Raw genomic sequence first — 24852 nt, 5'->3', positions numbered from 1 at the left:
AATAATTACATTGGGGATCTAGGGACTCAGAGGATTTTATGCATTAATATTTATTCGATTATATACTGAATTCTTTATTTCAGTTTTGCTTGGGAGGCTTGCTAAGCCGGGGATATTTCACTTTATTAATTTTTATACTTAGTACAAAAACTTTTCTGTGAACATTAAATTTAATTTGTTTAATTGCAAATACAATAAAAACCTGTGATTTATGGATAATGTTTGTGACAAAAATAGCTCTTGTACCATAGTTTATCTTGGTTACAACTTTTATGACTTGAGCCATTAGAAAATCCAATCAAGTAAGCAAATACTGTGCCTAAACAAGCCTTTGCAATCCCTGAAAAGTTTTCCTACATTGGTTTTTCCATCTTGGAAAGAACCTTCTGCTCAATGATGTGGATTCTATAAATATTTTAGTCTCTACCATCAAGGGACGTTGAATCACCTTACAATGCGAGGGTGACCATACTTGCCATTTTGACCCAGTAGGTCAACCAAACTTGTCAGTTCCGCTAAAAATGCATCTTTTTAGGTTGAGCTCCTATAAGCCCCACATAGTTAGCTGGTCTCTCAACAAACATGTCTTTAGTACCAAATGAAGGGGGCAGGCTGTGACCCTTCTATAGTGACTGTCTCATTCTCTCTTCTATCTGTTCTAGTTTCATTGTCTCACAGTGTACCCCTCATCTTCCTACTTGATATTTTTACCTTCCTCAGGGGTGAAGGTAATTTTTATCCTGGCTTAGGCAGATCACTTCCCTTTATTCTAAAAGCCTCACATCCTCATTTGTCTCACACTTATACCCTTTATTCTCTCAATCCATGTGTTTGTGAAGGTATTATCATAAGACAGTATAACTCCAAAGTCAGCTGCCTACTAGCTTAAATTCTAATTTCTCCAAGATAGCCATGAACCAGTAGGTAACTAGAACAGATTTGTTTTTCCTGGACAATTTTTATAATCCCTACTTCAAAATCCTTCTAGAATTTGAGTCTGCTGAGGGAAAAGAGAGAACTTTTCTCATAGTTTAATTTTCAAGACCTCTTATAGTCTTTCATACTCAGTAAGCACCCTGTTAATGCTTGGTGCAGACTATAAAGGAAAAAAAAAGTCTTTTGATCACCCTCATCTATAGGTTTTAAAGGCTGAGAGAATGCCAAAAGAATTACAATTTTAAGACCTAGAATACATTTATCAGTATGCAAACAGTAGAAGTAGTTATGGGAAATGACATTCAACAAAAGAAATGATGGTTTTGAGTGGTATGTCATGTGATTTGGGGGAAGAGTCCTTTATAGATTAGATATCGGACTTTTTATTCAGTTCATGATTGTACTTCGCCATTACTTCTCAGATATGATGTCACTATTGTGCTTACTGCATGAATATGTGTATGTAAAGTCCTACCTTTCTAAATGATGTTCTATTTTACCAGTTATTACCCAACTACTCCAGGTAAAATCTGTGTAGAAGACAGTAGGATCTGGGACAGGAGGACCAGGAGACTTGAGTTTCAGTCCTGTTTAAGGCACAGGTTTTATAAAATCTATCAGTTTCAGATCCTTCACCTCTTACAAAAAGGATAGCTCCAATCACAGGTAGGGAAAGGCATTGCCATCTGAAGAACTGGCAGTAAAGAAGAGACAATGTTGCCCCATATAGACAGATATCAAGATAATGCCACAATTTAGGTTTGTGGGAGGTAGTTCCTTGGAATACGAGGTACAATCATTTGCTGTACGGTTTCTACAGTTGTGAAGCAAACAAAAAAATGAGAGAAAAAGAAAACTTTTAAGGCTACAGGTAAGGCTACACTTAAGAAAAGGACATGTAAATACCTTTATACAAAAATCTCCTGAGATAACCAGAAGTTCTCGAGTCCACAGGTGATTTTGTCGGTCTTATAATTTCACATTTATAAATGTATGTGTGAAAATATGTTCTCATAGACAGACACATAAATGTATGTATACACCAGATTGCTTTTCAGACCCTTACTGTGATGGCATCTGTGCTGAATTCTGACTTCAGGGGAAAGTAAGTAGAATGTGTACATGGCAAATTCCATTATAGTCATTGTAAGAGAGACAGCAAACCAAAATGCAACACTCCTTTCAGAGGAGTCTACCTGTGAAGAGGGAAACGTTACCATACCTATGAACTCTAGTTCACATTCACTAGTAAGGTCCATCTGCATAAAATCTCTTAGTTGAACTACTTTGAATTTCAATGAGAACCCACAAACTCAGAAGAATTTGGATATCGGACCTGTTTTGTTTTCAGTGTGAATTGTAGCAAGACTATTCAGAAAAGCATTGAAATTGACCTTATAACATTTAATTCATGTTCTCAGAAACTAAGTATGACTTAGTTGGTCTTGAGAATAGCCTGTTAGCCTCACACACCTCTGGGCTAGGGAGCAAAGTCATATCCTTATGCTTTCATGTGACAGCCTCATTGTCCTGTCCTTGCAGATTAGTTTTGATGTCTCAAGAGTACCCTTCTTTGCTGGGCTCTTGTAGCTCTTGTAATCCTAGCTACTTAGAAGGCTGATAACTGAGGACAGCAGTTCAAAGCAGTTCAAAGCTAGCCCCTGCAGGAGTGTTCTTGATTCTTATCTCCAACAAACTATCCTGAAAAGGCAAAAGTAGCACTGTGACTCAAGTGGTAGAATGCTAGCCTTGAGCAAAAGAAAGGACAGTGCCTACACCCCAAGATCAAGCCCCAGGACTGGTACAAAATTTTTTAAAAAAGAAAACATGTAGCCTTCTCCTTACTTACCACTTTTACCTATGTTTCGATAACAGACTTCTCTGTGCTCCTGTCAATCTAACAGTACCCTGCTCCTGATTAGTGACTACCCTAGAATTTTATTTCCTATAGAATTTTATAGTCATCTTCTATAAGCCAGGGTACGTTCACTGCCCTGATGGATTAGATTACCTCTTTATGTGGGCGTTTGGTCCTAAGATCACCGTCAGTGAATTGAGGTTGTTCTCATAACTGTACTTGGTACAAGTTCTACTTTCCTACAAATGATTAGTTCCACAAAAAGGGAGGCTCACCACTACATATCTGTCTTGGCTCTGTGGTTAGGAAGGGCTAGATGCCATGGAATGGCAACTTTCTTTCTGGGCACTCTCCTAAAGTTTCATTCCTTTCTTCCTCTGCAGGTAGAGATGACCGTGTGACATGGATCATAGAATGAAAGCTACCCTTCACATGCAACCAAGGAACATCCCACATGGCTCTCCACAACCTTTCCTTCCAATGCTCCACTCAGCATAGTTCTCATATCAAAGGTGGAGGCAACCAGATGGAATAAATTTGTATTCCTGAATCTCCAAATGCAAGAGAGCCACTCTGGGATCCAGAATGCTTCTTTTGGATTTTACATGAGGAACACATGAACTTCTACTTAGCTACTGAGTTTGAGGCTAACTCATTTGGTATTTATTTGGTATACAGCAAACATTGAGATGCCTAATATTCCCTGCTGAGACAAGCATACTGAGTAGCCACTCAATTGAACATGCACATGTACATCTTACATACAAATAAGTGGGCATAAATAAATACTTATGTGTCTATGTGTGCACTCATTTATACATGTAAATATTATAGCTATGCCACCAGACCAAAATCTGTTTCCTACACTGGAGGTTTCTGTTTCATGGAGATAATGCAAAATCCTGCAGAGGACCAGGGATGTGAGACTGCTTGAAGAGCTAAAGTATAACTCAATTTGTAGTCAGGATGCAGCCTTCATTCATATCCGTATAGAATACCAAGCATAGCTTCAAAGCCATAGTAATGTCAAGCCAGCTGGTACCAAATACACCCACACATGGGGGGCGTCTTATCTGGGGTGGATCGGGGGTTAACAAGTCCCAGTCATAGAATGGTAAATATTCTCTTGCACAGTCTACGTCAAGGACTGCTTGTCCTTTATCTGGTCTGATGCAGCTTGAGTGGCTCCTTCGGAGTGGCAGTGACTAATTGCACAGCTGGGCAGTCAAAGATGACAATGGAGAATGGAGACTTAGGTGGGCTCTGACCTTTTGGAGCTAGAGGCCAGAGTTTTCCATTACTTTTCTCCCCTTATTCACCATGCTGCAATTCCCTAGTGCTCAGTGAAGGCTGCTACATTTAATAGGTTCTGCCTCTAGGTTTTGACTCAGTATGTGTCGGTATCTTCACATTAAGGCAGTGATGGCTATGGCCAGGAAGACATAGAGACTTTATTAATGGTACAAAGTGAGGTTAAAACAACAACAACAACAACACAGATCTTTGTCTAAGAAGTTCAGAGAGTATAGGAAATCCTGCATAAGCATACCAAGTAAAATCAGACGATGAGCATTTTTTGTAAGTATTTTCTCTTGTACTTCTTAAAGTGGAGAAAAGAATGTGTGAATTTTTCCATGGCAGGATTTCAGAAGTTATTAGCTCAGCTTCAGAAGTCAAGAAGAAAGGACCAAAGGAATCATTTAACCATGACTCCCTTTTCATTTTCTTGAGAGAATTAGCTTAATGTCATAAGCATGTGTATAATTATTCTCCCATTTATTAAAAGACAAATATTTGCATAGAAGAGAAGTTATGAGTATAAGTACAGCCTGTCTTTGATTCATGGATTCCAGCAACATAAACACCTTAGGTTAGACAACAGAGTGGAGATGAAAACTCATATTTTTAATCTGATTCTTTCAATAATACTCTGACTTATTTAATCTTGTACATAATCTGTCTAAAATTCAAAAGAATCCTGTTTATATTCATCAGAGATCTTTTTTGTCTTTTTGTGGAAAAAGTGTCTCAGTTGGTGGGGAGTAGCTGTGATGTGACAGTTCTTTATTTCGAGTTTTCTTTGCAAGGTAATTCTTGTTAATCCCTGTACGATCTAGTGTTATTCATATGTCCCTAACCTTGTCCTTGAATCCTGTCACCAGTGTGTTCTGTTCCCTGTAAAGTATTTTTCTGTTCATAGAAGTGCAGTACAGGGGATTTAGAGGTGTTGTGAAAGGAGTTTCTAGTAGGATGCCCATTCACAAGTGTTTCACTCTTTACTACACAGCCCACAAGAATGGCAAGGCATTGTCTTTGGTCACTCACTTCTGCTAACTGACTTGTTTTACTGAGCCCTGCGTCTCTCTTCCATCTGTCCAGTTGCTCATTTAGACAAGGTCCTCTTTAGAAATCACACCTGTGGTCTAGATCCAGGGCTGATTTCTGAAGAACTTACTAGTTAAAAAAAAAAAAAACAGAAGTCTATGGCTTTGATTTTAAATAAGTCTGTGTCTATTCTCCAGAGAATAATCCTAATTTATGGCTTCCAGGAGATTCTCAGGGCCTCTCCTGTTCCTTCAACTCAGTATTACGCTTGGCTCTCAGCCAGTCTAGTGCTTTATTTCCTTTAATTCCACTTCAAGAGAGGCAGACTTGGAGGGAGTCCCTCAGAAATTCTCTGAGCATCTTTTGATATTACTAACTTTTTTGATTTCCTGTATTCTATTACAGGAGTAGGAAGCAGCTGTGGTAGATGTGGCATATGATTAAAAGAAGTGTTTAAAATATGGTTCTGAATCAGCCATAAGGTAGAAAAGCTTTGTTCCTTCTGTTGAGTAATAAGGCAATTTTCATGGGTACACATAAGAACGACTAAAAGTAAGTTCAAGGAAATTACCCAGAATAGTTCAGTCTGATGAACATAATTCTCTATGGAAGATTTACTAACCAAACAGTCTTCCCTCCTCTCAAACCTTCCAAAGTTTTGTCTTACATATTACATTTTTGGAAATATAACTTTTCATCAACACTTGCAAACTCTATCCTGATCAACCGGGCCAGATCTCTGGGTTCACATTTCACAGGTTTCATTCTAACCGATTAAGAATTTATTATAAAACTGAATATTACATGACTGCATATTATATAACTGAGTATTATATGGTCATTTCTTGAATTCACAAAAAATTTGAGCCTAGGAAAAAATTCTTTCTGGATAAAAAATTATGTTTAATTAATCATTCCATTGTTTCCATTTTGGGATCCAAAGATAAAACACAATATCTCCCATTTTGCTGATGGCATGCAAATAGTATACCTTTTGAATGTTCTTCTAGAATTTGGAAAAGTAAGTTCATCGAGGTTTTTCTCAGTTCCGAGCCTGACATTTTGTAACTCCATTTTCATCCATAGTGGTCCTTGCTACAATTATCTTCTCTGACAACTTTTTAACTTGCTTTGGGTATCTACCCTTAGGTGCATTATATCTTGCTTGGTGTGTTACCTTAGAAAAAAGGCATGATTCCACATGCTATTCTATGTGTCTCTGGGATCCAAGGTTAAAAGATGCTTTTAAAAACAATTATTCCACAGCTGTATTCAAAACATTCTTCATGGGTCCTGGTTACCAGGATAACCAATGGTGGCTTAAGGGAGTAGCATTGGGTTTAGTAACTAGGAAGTTTATTTGGGTCTCTGCAGCAGATTGATGGCTACAGCATCTCCTACCCATCCTACCTGCCACAATTCCATTAGCAGTGCCCTGAAGACTCTCAGAGTGGGGACCCATGGGAGGACAGATGAAGATAAAGACAGCATACCTTCCCTCAGGAGGCCTCACTAGAATGAATGGAACCGGGAAGCGCTTATGAATTATCTACTGTGTACAGAATCCTGACTGTACACTATGAGAGACTTCCTACAGCTCATTAGTAGAGCTTATGAGATCAATGAGGAGCCCAATCACGCATAGGAAGGAAAGAGTAAGAATTCTTCAGGCAGAAAATGCTTTAAAGGAAGAGCAAGAGTAATATGGAGGTATTTCCTTTTGCTTTCACTTAAAAGAAGGAATTAGAGGGAACAAAAAACCAACTTCAAACTTGGTAGAGGTTGGCAGTGTTTAAAAAAAGCTCAGTGAAATAGTAGCAGATAATATTTTGTGCAATAACTGTTGGATAGAGAAGGAATCTGCTTTTTGTAAGAAGCCCCCAAATATTTGGTATAAAGTTATTTTTTCTTACAAAAAATAAGAATCAGCACTATTCCAAATGCAACATCAACAGGAAAGTAAAAGAATATTGAGAAACTAGACACAGGCTTAGGACTTCCTCATCAGGTCAAATCAGACCTGTGGGCAGGTGACCTCCCACAAATGCCTCAAGCGTGCTTGCTGGTCCTAAAACCCCCAAAGCTCCCTTTTGTCTTTTTCTATGAATTCATCCCGAGGGAGGAAGTGATTCATCACAGCCTGACCTATTCTGGGATCTAAGAGATACAGAAGTGCCTGAAATTTCCATTTTTATCACTAATTACTTTAACAGGTTCTTTAATAAATGCTTTCCCATTGCCCCTGCTGTTTTGTAAAATTATCTACCCTGCTTTTTTTTTTTTTTACATTTTTAATCAAGTTCTAGTTTTGAAATGTCCTGACTTTCTAAAGCTTTTTGCTTTTCACATTCAGGGGGAGAGCAAATTTTCCTTTGGATTTCACTGAACTAAAGATACTAGAAGGAATGAAAACACAGCTGACTTTTTTTTTTTTGGTGGGGGTGGGGGAGGAGACCCAGCCCTATTCGAAAGTGAGAGTCACTGGAGTTTAATGTACCATTATTGGGAAGAAATGAATTATGTCTGGCTCTGGGGGAAAAGAGAAAGTGTGAAGTTACTTTTCTTTAGCTTATCACATGAATCTTCAAAATACTTTGTAGAAGGAGCTGCTATATTAAACTTTAGGGAGGTAATATTCAAGATGACAGTAGCTGAGGAAGGTATCCAAAGTTACAAAAAGCATGCATATTCCAGGATACTGCGTAACCAGCTGTACCTCCACATGTGTTCCCTTCTAGGCCCAAATGGAAAGAAATTGATACTCTCTTTGTCTGTGTGTGTGTGTGTGTGTGTGTGTGTGTGAGAGAGAGAGAGAGAGAGAGAGAGAGAGAGAGAGAGAGAGAGAGAGAGAGAGAGAGAGAGAGAGAGAGAGAGGGAGAGAGAGGCAGACAGAGAGACAGACAGAGAGACAGACAGACAGAGAGACAGACAGACAGAGAGAGAGAGAGAGAGAGAGAGAGAGAGAGAGAGAGAGAGAGAGAGAGAAGAGAGAGAGAGGAAGAGAGAGAGAGAGAGAGAGAGAGAGAGAGAGAGAGAGAGAGAGAGAGAGAGAGAGAGAGTGTGTGTGTGTGTGTGTGTGTCCTGGGCACTAACCCTGCACGTTTTTGTTTAAGGCTAGCGCTCTATGATGGATTTTTAGTGATTATTTCAAGTTAAGAGTCACGCCTAGGCTGGCTTTGAACTACAATCCTCTAATCTCAGCCTCCTGAATAGCTAGGACAACAGGTGTGAGCCATGCCTGGCTTCCATTGACTTTTATGAGTCAAGTCCTATGGTGGATATTTGCTTTTCCCTAAGTACTAAGTCCATAATCCAGGGCCATTCCTATCAGATACACGATGTTGTCATGGTGATTTGACTGCTTAGACTCTTCTTTAGGGCAGATAATTGGGAAAGAAATAATAATAATAACCTCAACAATAATAGCTATTTATTGAGCTCTTTTAGCATGAAGTATGTTTTTCATATGTATCATCCTTTGAAATGTCATTAAGATTCACAAAAAGACTGATATAATGTTATAGATGAAGAAACTGAGATAGAGAGATAATGACTTAAGGTTACATAAATATTATTTGATACTCACACCCACCCAAGCAGTCTGACTGCAGAATTACTGCTTTTCATCCTATCCAATTAAATATGGCTAATGATGGTCTGTCATAGACAATTTACTAAAACAACAACAAGATAATTGTATTAGATGATGAAATGGACTGGATAGAATTTAAAAGAAAAAAAGCAACCTTCAATTACAAAACATCTTTGCTTACTAAACACCAACATGATGTACTTAATTATTTATTAGAAAATACATTCCTTGTGAGTATTTTATTATCTTTAGTATTGTCATTAGAATTGGCATTATTGACATTGTTGCCCCTTCTTCTTCCTCCTCCTCCTCCTCTTCCTCCTCCTCCTTCTCTTCTCCTCCTCTTCTTCTTCCTCCTCCTCCTCTTCTTCTTCTTCCTCCTCCTTTTCCTCCTCCTCCTTCTCTTCTCCTCCTCCTCCTCTTCCTCCTCCTCCTCCTCTTCCTCCTCCTCCTCCTCTTCCTCCTCCTCCTCCTCTTCCTCCTCCATCTCCTCCTCCTTCTCCTCCTCCTCCTCTCCTCCTCCTCCTCCTCTTCTTCCTCTTCTTCCTCCTCCTCTTCTTCTCCTTCTTCTTCTTCTTCTTCTTCTTCTTCTTCTTCTTCTTCTTCTTCTTCTTCTTCTTCCTCCTCCTCCTCCTCCTCCTCCTCCTCCTCCTCCTCCTCCTCCTCTTCCTCCACCTCCTCCTTCTCCTCCTCCTCTTTCTCCACCTCCTCCTCCTCCTCCTCCTCCTCCTCCTCCTCCTCCTCCTCCTCCTCCTCCTCCTCCTCCTTCTCCTCTTTCTCCACCTCCTCCTCCTCTTCCTCCTCTTCCTCTTCCTTGGTTATGGGACATGAACTCTGCTCTGTCCCTGAGCTCTTCAGCTCAAGGGTAGCATACCACTTGAGCCACAGTACTACTTCCAGGTTTCTGGTGGTCAATTGTAAATAAGAGTCTCAAGGACTTTTCGTGCCTGGGCTTGCTTTGAACTGCTATCCTCAGATCTCAGCCTCCAAAGGTAGGACTACATGTCAGAGACATCAGAGCCCAGCATATGTAGGATTATTCTTATGCACACTAAAATTTAAAGTCTGATTAAGAAGTAGAAAGTAGGAACATCTCCATTTCTTTGTTACCAAAAGATTAAAAAAAATACAAGAAGGCATGTTAAAATTTTTTCTAGACCTTTGCTCACATGGGTCCTTGGCTGCTCTTCTCTGGCCCAAACTCCTTATTGTTGGATTCGGATTGGTTAAAATCTCTTTGAGATTGGTTGCAGCATTTCTGTTGGCCTTACCCAAGACTGTAGTTTGAGCATCTTTGGCCTGCAGGAGCTGCTCCTTGCCTGAGAGTACTGACAAGGACCGAGACTGGTAATATGGCCCCAGAGCTCACACCATGACAGGACTGGGAGCTGCGTCTAACAACTGTCAGGCAGGCCTTGTCTGACTTTGGGACTAAAAGATGTCAGAGAGGTGAGTCCAGCAGGTGTGCTGGACACACAGGAGAGAATTAGGCAAGTTAGGATTAGAATATTGTAACAAGAATATAGTGATCACTCTGCTGAGCTCTATTAAATCAATAAACTATGTTGCATCATAAAAAAAATTCTAGAGTCAAGGGTTTGAGCTGAATTCAGCTTTAAGACTGTCCTTGTAGCACTTCAATCTCTGTCATTGTGTTGTCTAAACCTGATTTGAACCTTGGGGGGTATGAGGTGTAAACATAGTCTGTCATCTAATGTTCATAGAAGGACAAGACAGCCAGGCTCCCTTGATTCAGAATGCTCCAACAGGCCTCATCAGAGGGGTTCCTTATGGCTTTCTTTCTTTTTCTTTTTTCCTTTAGGAACATATAGCTAAGTATCAGTCCATCTGAGATTTAGGAATACAAAATGATTGCTCAGGTGAGGGGTCTCCCTGAATCCATTCTGCCACAATAAGAATGATCATAAAAGCTGCCATATATAAATGAAAATGTTTACTTCTGGAGAGCAGCTGAGATCAATGTGGCTACAGTGTTTGGTGTACTTTCCCACTAACAAGAGACCACCTCCTGATGCCCTCAATGGTAAAAGGAACAAGAGAGCTCTCTGGGAACTCTTTTATTAGGATACTAACCCATTGGTGATGGCTCTCAAATGACCTAATCACCATGGGATATAATACATCATATTGGGGCCAGGATTTCAACATACATTTTGATTCAGATGATATGATTCTGATCATAGAATAAAGATTTGAGTGGGGAGAGTCTATGTATTGGTTCAGAAGTGAGAGAAACTAACATTTCTTTTTCTCAAAAAAATATATTCAGCAGAACCACAGCAGTCAATTTAAAAAGAATTAGGAGGTGAATGGCTACCTCGGTATACAAGAATATGATGTCAGGTCACAGAGTGAGCAAATCCAGTGAAGAAGCCATGATTGACTTTATATCACTCTTGTTACTCTGGCTAAATGCCATGCTTTCTCCTCTGCTCCTTTGCCCAAATTTTCCCTACTGATGAGGCTAAGTATAGTCCTCCCTTCCCCTTATCCATGCACCAGAAAAAAAGGTCTAGAATGGTAGTTACTAGAGGGGTTCCAGGGAGGATATTTAGACTTAGTGAACAGTCATACAACTTTTATGCCTTCCCAGTATGCTTAGTCCCTCAAAGGAGAATCAAGGGTCTCATCTAGCAAGCATCATGCTTGCTAGAACTGTGTAAAGAACTGCCTGCTTCCAAGAACTGTAACTGCTGATCCTGAAGACATGCAGTGATTACCTCCATAATGCCAAAGTCACATGCGTTACTCAGATGGTCAGCAAGAAACCAGATGGGCAGAAGTTGGTCTAAGTACAGTACAAGGGAAAAGATAGTGTACTACATATTTCAAAACAGATAAAATCTAAAAGAAGAGACTTTCAATATTTTCCATCACAAAGAAATGATTAGCATTTGAGCAGACATATTCTGATTTGAACCATACACAATGTTCATATATGTCAAAATATCACAATGTTTATATATGTCAAAACATCCGATGATTCCCTAGAAATATTGCCAAATTTAATGTGTCCATTAAAATATGCAGGTGTTTCTTAAATGGAAACTCCTTTGTACAATTACTTAGAAATAATTTGAGAAAGGATAACAAATATCCAGGTGTGCCAACAGGAGGAGGGGAAGTAAGAGTGGGAGAGAGAGGGGGTGGGGGTAGAGAGAGAGGAGAATGAATATAATTTAACATTAGGGGAAGAAAACTATCTCTATGGAAGGGTGGAAATGCCTTCATAATGTTCCAGAGAGCTAGAAAAGTATTACGTAGAATTATTTATAATTTATAAGATGGGCTACTCCTTACATTATTAAAGGAAATATTAGAAGAGATGAAATTCTGTTCAGATGATTGCATAGCCACTGGGACTTCCACAGGCTCCTCACTGCAGGGGATAGGAGAAGCAGGAATAGAGATGATGAAAATAGCTTCTGCGATGTGCGTTCATTTGCACTTTACTGTCTAATGTCCTGATTTCTTTAGGACAAATTGTTGGAGTCTCATTCAATGGACAACAACTGAGCAAATGCCTAACATAAATGTAGTTTCTATCTGAATGTTTAGTGAAAGCCCACAGTCTCCGCTACCTTGATAATGAGTGTTGTGTTGAACACTGTCAGGATTTCACTCTTACTTAATCCTTGGGCTTGCCTTACTGAGTTTGTTCTAAAGATCCATATCACAGCCTCACCATAGTTTTGTTCTGAAAGTTGTATTTAAAAAAAAAACTATGGTTCTTTTACCTCATAGTAAGTAATGCCTCATGGTATTATAAATAATCAGTTGAAAATTGTTATTTATGTGGTTTCCTAATAGCAATTTGAAATATAGGGGCTAAAATTACCAGCTTACAATATTGTTCAATATTAACAGTGGGAAGGGTAATATGGAAAACAGACATTAAAGGATTAGTTGTAAAATACATTTCCCTAGACTAAATCATTTCTTGGCAAATGGCAGTTTGCAGCTATTAAATGGGATTCATCAAGTCAAGTGGATTTATTTGTATTTTTCTATTATTTGCTAAATAAATTCTACACTTAAATCTCAATTTTGTAATTTTTTTCTCAGGTATGTTAGGGAAAAAATTAAAAACAGAATCTGAGAAATGACATTCAGCTTTCAACTGAAAACTGCCCTGGTTTGCCTAATAAGTACAAAGATGTGCTCTGACAAATACCTGTATGACAAACTAAGGAGTTGCAACTGCCTCTGAAAATGTGGAAAATAGGCAAATCCTCCAAAAGAAATAAAACAAAGCCCTGTTGCTTTTAGCTGCAAAATCTCCAAGCATATAACAATTTGTTCTCATTGAGCACGACTTTAGTCAACATTGAATCAGAACACTAGGCATAGAAAAAGAAGGTGAAAGGTAAATTCCTAATCTCCTAAGGTAGAAATTGTGATTCATTAAGTAGCTATTTGATGCACAACCATAAATAACCTAATTTCTGTATTTTCTTCTGAGACAGTTCCCAGTTACCATAATCCTGAAATTATTCAGTCTTCACAAATCTCTAAAGATTTATTTATTTTCATAAACTGTTTGATGGAAGTGTTCCTCAAAGATGCACAGCAATCTTCCTCTGAGCTTCCCATTAATTTTGTATCATGCCCAGCATTTCTAGCCTTATAAAATACCAAAAGTGATTTCTTATTTTTCAAATAACAATTGGTTATAGATCTATAAATAACCATTTCAAAGAAATAAGCACTATTGGGGCTAGAGAGAAAAGAAATTGCTCTTAGACTTATTTGAACAACTATAAGAAAGTCAAATTCTCCAGAAACAATCATGAGTATAAAACTACTTATGAGGGCCATGAGTTTGGCCTAGTGGTAGAGTGCTTGCCTAGCATGCACAAAGACCAGGGTTCAATTCCTTGGTACCACATATATAGAAAAAGCCAGAAGTGGTGTGGTTGCTCAAGTGGTAGAGTGCTAGCCTTGAGAAGCCCAAGAACAGTTCTAGGCCTTGAGTTCAAGTCCCAGGACTGGCAAAAAAACCCCAAACCAATTATGATTATAAAATTTTGCTTTCAACACTTGGAAGTGGTCAGTTAACTGGGAAAATAACACATTCCTTTCTTATGTTGTGGATGGTACACTATAAATGTTTCTGCTTGAATGTTTTACATTAATAATCTCAAGATCTTCATGGTATTTGTTATACATAAATCTTCATTGTTTTTCAGATATTTGAAATTGAACGATACATTTCTTTTCATGAACCCACTTTTACTTATCAAAACCTAATAAAAATAAGATGCCCTCTTACTTGAGTGCATAAAAATTTAGTGATTCTGTAAAATGTGAATCACTTATTCAAAAAGACAGTAGTGAGGTCTCAGAAGAGATTATTCAATACCTTGTCTTATCAAGCCTTTCACTGGAGCAAAGTCTAGGTCTACAGGCAAGTTTACTGGGTGACCAAAATAGCTCTGTTAACTGGAATCCAGGGTCTATGAAATCAGCTTTTAACTATTCAGATTTAGTCTTGGACTTAGTGTCACGAATTAGCTAAGTGACCATTTGCTATATCCATAACCATGGAAGGGAGGGAGGCATGTGGCCCCAGGTATCATAATTTTCAGTTTAAATCCTGGCTTTGTGCAATTAGGACAAGTCACTTCATCTTTTGAGTCTTGGTTTCCTCTGGGGATAATAACAACAATAGCGGCTCATGGGAGCTTATTGAAGACATGAGGCTGGAGAAAGAACTCTGGAATTCATAAGGCTGAGATGAGGATTCAATTAGTTACAGCGCTTGGGGCATATTGGATGCTTGAAAAATGTTAGCTATTTTCAAGACAGGGATATAATTTGTGGGCTCGGTGTAGGGAGCCCTTTGTAAAGAAGATATTAAGAATTTCATGACAGTAACAGCGAAGCATTAAATCAAGAACTGGGCCCTCCTAGGCTACCATGGGAGAACACAGGCAGTGTCTCCATGAATCTAGATGTGACTATTCACCTCTCTGGATTTCATTATATCCAGAGTGCTATCTCATCATCAGCGAAGGATTCAGTCACACTCCCTTTGCTAAGTTTACAGGAGTAAGTAGAAATTTCTAAGTTTTAACATAATTTTCAGTAACAGTAGCCTGCTTTGTTAGTATTTTTCCCCATGTACCCTCAATTAGTGATAGAACCAAATATATGGCTGGTATCATATGGTCTACAGCAGGACCTAAAACAGTTTCCTGCTGATGACAAATTCCAGAAAGAGGTCTGCAGCAGATTGCTCAGTTGAAGTAGAACAAATACCAACAACAAGGGAAAGGGAAGCAAGTATTCCAGAGGAGGGTGTGTTGGCCAGCACTAACTCTCAGGTGCTTCATAGACAGAATGTCAGGAGCAACTGACTCTATGTATCTTTCTGTTTTGGTGTATTTTCTATCTTGGTCTACAACAGGGCTGGATGATGCTATTTCCTAGATCGGAAATATGGGAAGAATCCTACACTGGCCTGAGCATTGGCCTTCCTCCTCAAGATGGTGCCAGTGTCCCTTGGTAGTCACACCCACCTGACTTGACTTCCCCGCTCTTTAGCAGCTTCTCATGCTGTAATACCTCCCAGTTTTCCTTACCCTGAAGCAGGCTTCGTGTCACTTGTATGGTTAGTACCTGTGATTTCTAACAGAGTTAGAATCAGTTAAACCCTGGAAACATATAATCAGTGCATGCATAACAAGTTAAGACTTAAGGATTTTACCCCACCTAACCTTTCTTGCCACATTTCTGAGGCTAAAGTGTCCTTTGCTACAGCTCTATGAAGATAAGGCCTCTCTAAAACACACATCAATAAGACCATTAACTTTCTCCAGGCCCTCTCCTTGATCTGCACTAATCATACCTACTTTTTAGAAGCAGGATTATACTATCATCACGTGAGATGGGCAATATCTATGGGACAATATGAAAGTCCTTTATTATTTTCTTACTCATCTTACCCAATATAGACTGTTTCATGCAGCATCAATGTATTCTGGAGCCTTTTGTTGGTCAGTGGAGTGATAGCAAGAGTTTTATATTCCTTTTCACATTTAGTTCTTGAATCTGTCACTAGACTTTAGAATCATCTGAAGGAATTAGGCAGTTCACCATACGATCTCATTATTGACATTTATGTTGATCGATGTTGGCTCTTACAGAATTGGAATCTGCAGATCAATTCCCTTATTAGATTCTTTCTCACTGCTGCCATAATCATTTTATCACACTGGCTGCTGCTATCAAAAACTGCTTTATCACTATGTAATGGGACAAGGGAAATCAGTTTCTGTGTAGTATGTTACAAGAAATAAAAAGTTTCCTGGTTTTAAATCTCACTTTTCTCAGGATTTAAGAAATTCTCTGATAATTACACTTGTATAGAAGTTAATGTGAACTTACTCTCCCTTAAAACTGATGCATGAGAGAAACAACATTGAATCCTAAGTAAAATGTTCATAATATTCCTTGAAATCATTTTGCCTTTCTTTCCCCCAGAGAGCTTCAGATGTCAGATTATAAAACAATTACTGCCCAGGTGGTAGTAATGTGCCAGAACAGAACTGGCATAATGTCAGTGTCTTTGGTAAAGCCCCAAACCTGGGGAAGAAGCTGCAAAAAAGAGATGAAACAAATCCTTTAACTCTGATACTAGCCCACCAGAATAGATAATGGAGCCAAAAGAAGACAGTGAGGTTGGTTTCTCTGTAGGACTCACCCTTTCCCAATTCAAGAGCCAAGATCTATTAAGAAATAGGAGTGACATCAAATATGAACTACATCTACCCAAACAGTGTCTAAGGAAATATATAAAACTCTTATTGAGAGACATGAGACAAATATCTTTTCTTTTGTTTATATAGACTTGTCATTTCTAGGAAACAGATACTTCATATTACCTGTGTTTTTGTTTCAACATGTGACATTATGGGTTTGGCATATAATTTAAGGTGTCATACTTTTCCTAAACTTGAATTAACATTTAGCATACCTTCCAGTAGTTATATATCAAACTTGATGGTATAAATTTGTGATCTTTGTCTCAAAAATAAGTCATATAATCATATTCTCCAACAGAATCACATCTTAAAACATTTTACTTTAAATACTTCAATATATTTTACCTACAACACATTATTTAAAAGGTATATTGGCTCTTTCTCTTTGAACTTATGCTTTAGAAGCCAGACATGTATATTAGTATATGATGTATATTTTTACTATAATTTAGTGACTGTGCCCCAATATCTAGACAGCCCTCTGTATCCATGGGGTCTATAACAACATGGATGGAAAGAACTGGAGCAATACTGGTTTTGTACGGAAAGTGTAATGAATTTTTTTCCTTTTCATTATTCCCTAAACAGAAAAAAATATTTATTTACATAGAATTAGCGTTATATTAGGTATTATAAGTAACCTAGGTATGGTTTAAAGAGTAGAAGAGGATGTGTATAGATTATATGCAACTACTATGCCATTTTATGGAAAGGGCTTGAGCATCTGTGTACTTTAGAATCTGCAGGGAATCTTGGAACCAGTTCTCTGTGGGATACCTAGGGAAGACTGTAATTGCTTTCCTTCATAATTCTGTGCCTTTTATGTTGTGCATTTTAAAACATCTTTCTGAGAAAGGGAACACAGGCTTACTTGACCATAAAAATGGTCCATGATTAAGAACTGCTTATAAGCTCCCCAGACCCCATCTCACATGATGATCCTGACTTTGAAACCAGGTGGATTCAGCTAGCCCAAATCAGGCCATTTACTTTCAGGAAGCACCCACCCTAGCTGAATAGGAAACTTAATGTGCATTTGAATCTTCACTGAAATAGATTAGCTTTCTTTTCATCATCAAGGTGAGCACCACAGCTATGAATGTTATGTATTGTTGCAATCTATAGCTTAATGACATTTTGGCCCTGTGGTGGGCTCACAGGAAAACTATCTTCAAACATCAAAAGGCCATTAGAACATGTTCAGATGTCTGGAAAATTAATACCATTATCTACCTCTCATCCTTTGCCTGTAGGAGGTAAAGAAGAGACAAGGCTTGAGGAAGATATTAGAGATCAATACATAAAGCAAAGAACTGTCCTTCCAGCAAGAAACTCTGGTGACAAGCAAGAAATGTGGCTTTTCAAGAGTCTTCCTTATTAGATTTTTAAAAGTTAAATCATTCACTCACACTGTTAAAAATTTAAAGAGAAAATGAGAACGTGAGAGAATGTGAAAGGAGAAGTAGACAAAGATTAGTTCCTGTTACGTGGCATCAGTTTGGATAGCAAGGCACCCAATTCTCAAGAGTAGAGGCACTCATTCCTTCACACACAAAACCTGATTTCATCAGGGTTAATATTGAGCAAGCTAATGTCTCTGTTCGAAAATGTTTTGCATTTTGAAAGGCAAGCTACATTCTGTAAAATTGTCGGCATAGGCAGATAGTCTCAGAGGTAGTTCCAAGACTTTATAAGAAAGTTTCTAGAACATCTTACAATCTCTTCATTCATTTCAACAGATTTTATTCTGTAAATATCTTGGATTCTCAATTAAGATTTGAAGACAAAATAGTTCTTAAAAATGGGAGAATGGAAGTTTTATGCTTTTATTAAATGGTTTGTTTATTTTTTTTGAGAAAGTCCTTGATTTGAAAGAGGAGAGTAAAAGAAAATGTTCTAAAGTTATTTGGGGATTTTTTTTTTGGATAGATACAGTGACCATTGGAAATATACTTGTAAACAAGGTAACCTTGGTAGAATAATGCATGAATCTCCTCTTCAGAAACCCCCAAACACTCATGGATTGTGAGTGACGCATCCTTTGAAATGGGAAATTTTCTTTTAAATTCAAGAATGACCAAGACTGTGTGTGTTAGAATTACATGTAGCTTTAGGAACACAGTCTCTTAAACACATTGGATTTCTTTATCTCACAAAATATGCAGAGAAGAGTGGTCACTCACATTTCAGGATTTGTTTTTTATTATTGCATCATAACTTTGTTTATCCTGAAACAGCAAGCCAACATTAAATGTATGATCTCCTTAGTAGCCAAGTACAAAAAAAGTATACTAAAACAAAATCATGGATTAGAAATCATTGAACCATGTTTTGATTTCAGAGGAGTGGATGTAGATAATGCACTTTTTCAGATGAGATGCTTTCCTTTAAAAGTCTAAAATAGATAATAATTACCAAAGGTCTTCATTTAGCAACAAATAATTAGAAAGCATAAATTGCAGTGACTTAAGCAGTTATCACAAAGTAAAAACCCATAAGTAGGCAGTTCAGAGTTAGTGGGGTAGATAGATTTTTTTTTCTTCTTTCTGTTCTACCCTGCCATCTTTTCAAGAGGCTCATGCCAAGATAGCTGCTTCAGGTCTTGATATTGTCCCCATCTTCAAGCTAGAAGAAGATGTAAGCATGAATGGAGAATAACTGTAATTGTAACGTGTCTGTTTCTTTGGGAAAAACAAAAGGCTTTTCCATAAATTCCAAATAGCATGTTTGCATTTAGGTTTCATAGACTACCATCAGGTTTGTGTGGACAATCCTAGGAGAAATGAAAGCTAGGAAGGAAAATGATTTGAAATTCCAGGCTCTCAAGTAAATGAAAGAAGGGAGCAAGGTTTTGATTACATGTTGCAGTAAAAGCTTCTTGTGAAAGCCTAGTTTTCTTTCTCCCTAGAACATTAACCTCTTATACTTCCTCTCATATTTGGGTATCAATAGTTCTGCACAATTACTTTGAATGGAATATTTTAGACCACAGTATTTTCAATATGGATGGACATCCTCTAATCTCCATACTTGTCCATAACTCTTTTCCTCCTGAGCTGGTGGCTGGCCATGTTTGAGATGTTAGCTGGTCCATCATGACGCATCCTGAGTGTCTATGATATACAGTGCTCACTTGCTAACTGGCTAAAGATATTGAGCAGGGGTAAGAAATAAATCTTTGAGTGCGAAGCATAGCTGTGACTGACTGACTCAATGACGAGTCAAGTGTAATGTGTGCTAGAAGAAGTATATCTGAATGACAAAAGCAGTCTCAAACAGTCTCAGAGCTCCCTAAGCTGATTTTGGTGGGAAGATATCCTGAAGCCAACTTTCTCAACTGCAAGAGTACTTTCGAGGACTCTAATCCATAATGTTATCGCTGTCCTTGCACTGCCCACGGCACACAGACAAATTATCACTCTCTCCTGTGTCTCTACATAGGTGAGTGGCTAATGAAACACAGCATGTTCAAGGTAAGCCACCAAATTTAATATGAACTTCCAGGATGACCATCTACAATAAGTCAGTGCATGATAATGAGGGATGGCATAGTTTGTGACAAATCTAGTTGATGGCATCCTTCACATCTCTTGGTTGTCTAATCTGCCCTCAGAGGATGACAAAAAAAAAGTTGTAGGGGAAAGGAAGATGATGAAGTTAAGCCATTAGTAGCCTCTTCAGTTACATTACGTACCTGATTCTATCTTTAAGGATAGCATTTCACATCCTCAGCAAAGTCAATAAGAATTCATTCAGTAGTGACAGGGCTTTCCCACAAGGAACCCAAAGCTACCAGTATTAAAGCACTGTAAGAGAGGGCAGGTCATATCAGGGAGAAAAGGGAACATTAATAGAATTCAGTGTAAAGGTATGATCACTTGCTCAGTACCTTTGTGTTTCACTGTTACTTACATTTCATTTAGACATTATCCCTGGTCTCACAGTGGGATGGAGAAGGTGAGCCATTTGGACTGATGTTAGAAAAATGGTTGGTTTCTCCAACAGATAGTAACAAAGAATCTTACAGAACATTCTTGTGTTTTGTGAAAAATGTCATGTAATGAAACTTCAGTTAGGTTCAGCTAGTTGGAAACATACTGAAACTGGGGACACGAAAAGACTATAATTACTAATGCAGTTCCTTCTAAGTACCCATGTTCTCTTCTTGCAAAGGGCAAAGTCCAAAAACGGAAACAGTCACAGAACAATGGAAGACATCCTATACACAGTAACATACTTGCATGGATTTTTCAATTGCTCATATAATGGAAAATAGGAGACAACTAATCGCTTCCTTTTATCAAATTCAAATCTACATATGGATTGTTTTATACTTGTTTTTTGTGGGTCATGGGACTTGAACTCTGGGCCTGGGCACTATCCTTAAGCTCTTCAGCTCTGCGCTACCGCCCTACCCCTGGAGCCACAGCCCCACTTCCCATTTTTTCCCATATATTTTTTGTTGTAATTAATAGAAGGGTTACATTATATTCATCAGATAGAATGTGCATTACTTCACAAACATGGATACTCTTTCTCATGTCTTGGTTCCCATTTCCCTCCCTCCACTCCCGCCCCTCATCTTCTTTACCCCCTTCCCTATTTCCACTTCCCATTTTTTAGTGGTTAATTGGAGATAAGACTCTCATGTTCTTTAGTGCCAGGGCTAGCTTTGAACCATGATCCTCAGATCTTAGCCTCCTGACTAGCTAGGATTAAGGCATGAGCCACTTTGTTTTTTTTCTGTGGATGTCATCTTTGCCTGGGGTATCAATTTTTTTTGTTGTTGTTGCTCTTTTTTTATTTTTTATTGTAATTAATAAAAGGGTTACCTGATATTTGCCAGATAGAAGGTGCATTAATTCACATACATTGATACCCTTTCACGTGTCTTGGTCCCCATTACCCTCCACTCCCCCGCCCCTGTCTTGGTTTTCCCCCCTTCCCTATCCAATTTCAAATAACCAAATACAAATAAATCCAATATATCAGATAACAAAGTGAGATACTGTAACAATATGAGATAACCAAGGGACAGCAAAAGAGATGAGAGATAACATAGTACATTAAGGACAACAATCATTCATTGTATGGCTTTTGTTTCAATATCCTGGAGGTCTTTTCAATTAGCTTCATACTATATGGCCTTATGTATCAAGGTTTTGCTCTATTGCAGATCTCTACTAGTAGAGCCCAAGGTTTCTACTGATTATGACAAATGAGGGAAACCATTGAGTCTAAGTTCCTTTGAGTCTGGCTTACTTCACTTAATATGATTTTTTTCTAAGTCTTTCCATTTCCTAAAAAATGGGGCCATGTCATTTTTTCTGACAGCAGCATAGAATTCCATTGTGTACAAATACCACAACTTGTTGATCCACTCATCAACTAAGGGACATCTAGGTTGGTTCCATATTTTTCTATGGTGAATAATGCTGCAATGAACATTGTTGTGCTAGTGGATTTAGTATGCCCTAGTTTCTGGATGGTTGGGTAAATGCCAAGTAGTGGAATTGCTGGGTCATAGAAGAGTTCTATGTTTAGCCTTTTGAGGCACTGCCATATTGCTTTCCATAGTGGTTGAACAAGTTTGCACTCCCACCAACAGTGTAGTAGTGATCCCTCCTGGCCACATCCCCTACAGCTTCTGTTGTCATTCGTTTTCCTGATCCTGGCCATTCTACCTGGAATGAGGTGGAATTTTATAGATGTTTTGATTTGCATTTCTTTTATGGCCAGAGATGTTGAGCATTTCTTCATGTGTCTATAGGCCATTTTTGTTTCTTCTTTTTTTTTTTCAATCCTCTGCTACAAGGTATTTCCTATTTTTTTTAATTTAATAAAAGGGTAACATGATATTTGCCAGATAGAAGGTGCATTAATTCACATACATTGATACCCTTCCACATGTCTTGGTCCCATTACCCTCCCCCCTAACCCCTTCTTGGTTTCCCCCCCCCTTCCCTGTCCAATTTCAAGTAACCAAATACAAATGTATCCAATATATCAGATAACAAAGTGAGATATTGTGTCAATATGAGGTAACAAAGGAACAGCGAAAGAGATGAGATAACATAGCACATTAAGGACAGCAATCATTCATTATATGGCTTTTGTTTCAATATCCTAGAGGTCCATTCAATTAGCTTCATACTATATGGCCTTATGTATCAAGTTTTTGCTCTATTGCAAATCTCTGCTAGTAGAGCCCAAGGTTTCTACAGGTTATGATGAATGAGGGAGACCATTGAGCCTAAGTTCCTTTGAGTCTGGCTTACTTCACTTAATATGATTTTTTTCTAAGTCTTTCCATTTCCTAACAAATGGGGCCATGTCGTTTTTTCTGACAGCAGCATAGAATTCCATTGTGTACAAATACCACATCTTGTTGATCCATTCATCAACTGAGGGACATCTAGGTTGGTTCCATATCTTTGCTATGGTGAATAATATAATGCAATGAACATTGATGTGCTAGTGGTTGAGTATGCCCTAGTTTCTGGATGGTTGGGTAAATGCCAAGTAGTGGAATTGCTGGGTCATAGAAGAGTTCTATGTTTAGCCTTTTGAGGCACTGCCATATTGCTTTCCATAGTGGTTGAACAAGTTTGCACTCCCACCAACAGTGTAGTAGTGATCCCTCCTGGCCACATCCCCTACAGCTTCTGTTGTCATTCGTTTTCCTGATCCTGGCCATTCTACCTGGAATGAGGTGGAATCTTATAGATGTTTTGATTTGCATTTCTTTTATGGCCAGAGATGTTGAGCATTTCTTCATGTGTCTATAGGCCATTTTTATTTCTTCTTCAGAGAAGACTCTCTTTAACTCTTTGGCCCATTTTTTAATGGGATGGTTGTTACTTTGGAGATTAGTTTTGGAGTGATTCAATTTTTTGAGCTGTTGATATATTTTAGATATGAGGCCTTTGTCTGTTGTTTGGTTGGTGAAGATCTTCTCCCACTCTGTAGGCTTCCTAATTAATTTACTAGCTATATCCTTTGCCACACAAAAGCTCTGCAGTTTAATGTAGTCCCACTTATCCAGCCTTTCTCTGATTTGCTGTGATTCTTGGTCCTTATTAAGAAAGTTTCGACCTGTGCTAACGAGGCCTAGTGTATCTCCTATTCCTTCTTGTAAAGTTTCCAGAGTGTCAGCTTTTACCTCCAGGTCTTTGATCCATTTGGAGTTAATTCTAGTGCAGGGTGACAAAGAAGGATCCAACTTTAGTTTTCTGCAGGTGCTTAACCAGTTCTGCCAGCACAACTTGTTGAAGAGGCTGTCTTTCTTCCAGTCTATTTTTTTGGCTCCATTGTCAAAGATTAGGTGCTACAGGACTGTGGTTTAATATCTGGGTCCTCAGTTCTATTCCATTGGTCTTCAGGCATGTTCTTGTGCCATACCAAGCTGTTTTGAGAATTATAGCTCTGTAATAGAGTCTAAAGTTTGGAATTGAAATTCCTCCGGAGCTGTTCTTTCTGCTAAGAAGTGTTTTTGCTATACGGGCTCTTTTATTATTCCATATGAAAATTTGGATTGCCTCTTTATTTCTTTGAAGAATGCCTTTGGGATGTTGATGGGTATTGCATTGAATTTGTAGATAGCCCTTGTCAAGATTGTCATTTTCACAATGCTGATTTTTCCAATCCAGGAGCATGGGAGGTTTGTCCATTTCCTTAGTTCTGCTTTAATTTCCTTTTTTAGGGTTTTAAAGTTTTTATCGAAAAGGTCCTTTACATTCTTAGTTAAGCTAATTCCTAGGTACTTTATTTTCTTTGAGGCTATTGCGAAAGGAGTTGCTTTCCTGATTATTGCCTCGTTCTTCTCACTATTGGCGTAGAGGAAGGCAGTTGATTTTGGGGGGTTAATTTTATAGCCTGCTACCCTTCCAAAGTTTTGAATCAGCTCAAGGAGCTTGGGAGTAGAGTCTATAGGATTCTTTAAGTACAGAATCATGTCGTCTGCAAAGAGGGATAGTTTTACTTACTCTTTCCCTACTTGGATCCCCTTTATGCTTGCTTCTTGCATTATTCCACTGGCTAGGAATTCTAATACTATGTTAAAGAGTAGTGGAGACAGTGGGCATCCTTGTCTCATTCCTGATTTTAGAGGGAATGGCTTTAGCTTTTCACCATTAAGTATAATACTAGCTGTGGGTTTCTCATACACAGCCTTTATTATATTGAGGAATGTTCCATGGATTCCTAGTTCCTCCAGAGCTTTTAACATAAAGGGGTGTTGGATCTTGTCAAATGCCTTTGCTGCATCTATTGAGACAATCATGTGATTTTTGTCCTTACTCCTGCTGATGTGTTGAATTATGTTAATTGATTTGCGTATGTTGAACCAGCTTTGC

At 38.4% G+C, this 24852-nt stretch overlaps 1 protein-coding gene across 3 annotated transcripts in view; it reads right to left on the bottom strand.

The window, feature by feature from the left end:
* Nckap5 (NCK associated protein 5) overlaps nt 1-24852 on the bottom strand; it is an 864637-nt gene that overhangs the window by 118007 nt on the left and 721778 nt on the right. The gene's annotated exons all lie outside the window — the stretch shown is intronic.

Source organism: Megascapheus bottae, chromosome 12 (assembly GCF_031878675.1).
Source record: "Megascapheus bottae isolate mThoBot1 chromosome 12, mThoBot2.hap1, whole genome shotgun sequence".
NCBI lineage: Eukaryota > Metazoa > Chordata > Mammalia > Rodentia > Geomyidae > Megascapheus > Megascapheus bottae.
Note: the sequence above shows the minus strand (reverse complement) of the source record. Positions and strands in the feature narration are given on the sequence as shown.